The 2,744-nt window shown below is 42.6% G+C and overlaps 1 long non-coding RNA gene across 1 annotated transcript; it reads left to right on the forward strand.

Annotated features, from left to right (window-relative positions):
- Positions 1 to 951: 951 nt before the first annotated feature.
- Positions 952 to 2,537, forward strand: LOC134450282 (uncharacterized). The gene is made up of 4 exons (XR_010035060.1): positions 952 to 1,002; positions 1,109 to 1,184; positions 1,604 to 2,021; positions 2,452 to 2,537. It is a non-coding gene; the product is annotated as an uncharacterized LOC134450282 (long non-coding RNA).
- Positions 2,538 to 2,744: the final 207 nt, after the last annotated feature.

The raw sequence follows: 2,744 nt of genomic DNA on the forward strand, positions 1-2,744 counted from the left end.
GGGCCTTTATGCAACAAAGATCCTTATTTATTTGTTTGCTGTGATAATAATGTTCTCATGCATGACATGACAGTTGGGAAGTTGTAATGATGTACGGTAGTCTACGAATTATGTAGTCTATGAATGTATACAAAATCAGCTGTTAAATGGAGTCTATTGCTATAATCATCTAATTATTGTGTTATTAAGCCCCAAGTTTATTTGAAAAATAGTTATTACATGCCCAAGAAGTCACACTGTAAGCTAACAATTGCTCTCTGTTGACATTTGTTTAATGTTGGAATGGATGGTCGAAAGGTAGCCCTACCATGCCCATCATCATTAGACAACCAAGGAATGTAGGTGGACTAGGATATTTTCCTTCTTTTTTTCCAGATTGAGAAGTGTCCAAGGATGGCCGGCGGTCAGAGGTCCTGTTGTGTGTCTGTAGATTCTTACTCAGCAGGTAACACTACTATACTATATCATAGATGTATCCATCAACACTTGTTCCAGGTCATGTTAAGATTGTCTACCTTAGCTGACAGAGTATGTTTTTCTGCATTGGTTTATCCCAACTCACAGAATGTCTTTTTGCACAATTACCTTTTTTACATTTATTATCTCTACTATTTTATTTTATTTTCCCCTCCCTGATGACTATTCCTGTGTTATTTGTGTCTTGAAATGTCCATGTGGGCTTTTGTTTATTTGGGTATTTATGTAAGCTACTGGATACCTGAATTTCCCCCTGGGGATTAATAAAGATACTCTACTACTATACACTTGAATTGTCACTGATAAACACTTGAATTGTACTTTTCTTTTTTACACTGACATCTACATGTGAATATGAATGGTAATGTAATCACTTTTCTTATTTTGGATCAACTGCCTGCCAACAGGTGCAGACCGCACTGGGGTCCACGGGTTGTATAGACAGATGTACTTCATGAAAGACTGCTCTCTACTGCTACTCTGTCCACTGAGGGAGATGCAAGATCTTCAGCCAATGTTGTCTCAGTGAGTAATAATATGAGTCGGCTTGTTAAATGGCTAGATAAAAGTATGTATGTGTAGTTAATGTACATGTACATGAATGTAATATATATTGTCTATCCTCCTCCAGGCTCCAGCCACTGAGTCAGGCACCCCAGGCCCTCAGTCCAGCTTCGGTCCACACCCCTATTTTTGCATGTGCCTCTGTAAGTAACGTGAAACTTTACTAATACATTTGTCATAATATGAGCATACAGTACATCCACGCCTAGACAGACCCACATCTTAAACCGTTCCCATTGTCCTCAGTAGAATATAGTGTTTACAAAGCAGGAAATGAACATAGGCTATCATTGTATGTTGCTGTTTACACCCTCCCTAATTAGTCGTTGTTGATCAAAGCATCTGTTCAAAGTAATAAAATATACATAACTGTGGTGTAAAAAATAAAATTTGTGGTGTATGGGAAATCCTCACAAGTGTTCTAAGTAATTCAATTCCATGTGTTCTTTCCATTCATTCATTCTCTCTCTCTCTCTCTCTCTCTCTCTCTCTCTCTCTCTCTCTCTCTCTCTCTCTCTCTCTCTCTCTCTCTCTCTCTCTCTCTCTCTCTCTCTCTCCTAAGGCTCTGCAGGACCTGACCCCAGATTCTGAGCAAACGTCACTGTTGGTGGAAGAGCACGATGAAGTAGAAGTGGCTGCCGCAGAGGAAGAGGAGGGCGTTGACCCCACAGTGCTTGATATGGCTCCACCATCTCCTGATGACGACACAATAAGGCACACCTTTGGCTCTTGGCACAGCTCCCAGGCACATACTTTACTCCTGTACCCTCCACTGCTGCCCATGACACAAGCTCCAACACTGGCATGACCTCCATGACCTCAACCACACTGCTGACCCTGGCACGACCTCCATCACTGCTGACCCTGGCACGACCTCTACTAACTCCAACCCTGGCACCATCTCCACAACCGCTGGTACCTCCTCCTCGCGGGTTGCAGGGATACAGCCTACTGGACCTACTGAATTGCACAAAACTATGGTAAGCAAAAGTGTGGGGTGTGAAAATGGATAGAAATGTTATGGAAACTAAACAGAGGTGTTAAAGAACACAGAAGAACACCGTTCCTTCCAACAGAGTTAACTCATCTGACCTGTTCACTTATCTTATGGTCAGCTGACTCTGTGCTGGTTGGAATAAATTTGTGGTGTGTGCTTTTTAGGTTTTTAGTGTTTTTAATAAGAACACAGTCTAGCTACCTCATTAGGTACAACTTAGTAAATTGTGTAACAGCTATGTAATTTCATGTGCTAGTGTTGTACTTACAGCACACATTTAATTTGAATTATGACACCTCAGAAAGTGAAGTATGAATATGCTATTAAATGTATAACATTGTCATTCTCCCCCCCCCCCCCCCGCCCCCCCCCCCCCCCCCCCCCCCCCCCCACCCCCCACATTATTTTACTAGGCTGTTGAAGACCAGTGTCCCTGAATACCAGCTCATTGACAGACTTCCAGAATATTTGCTTGGGCTCCTGGATCAGACATCTCTTCACCCTCACTAATCACAAGGCAAAATAGTAGCCCTTTGGAAAAGACTGGATGAACGTGACAAGCGGGTTGCTGTATGCTGCACGGCACCAAGACAAACTCCTGTGTGGACATTTTAAAATGCCAAAGAAGCCTTCAAAGACATCAGTTGTGGAGAGCACAACCCGTAGCATCTTGGATGCAAGCAGTACACCTGTGGCTGGACTGTTG

The sequence above is a fragment of the Engraulis encrasicolus genome, chromosome 6, assembly GCF_034702125.1.
Source record: "Engraulis encrasicolus isolate BLACKSEA-1 chromosome 6, IST_EnEncr_1.0, whole genome shotgun sequence".
Lineage (NCBI taxonomy): Eukaryota > Metazoa > Chordata > Actinopteri > Clupeiformes > Engraulidae > Engraulis > Engraulis encrasicolus.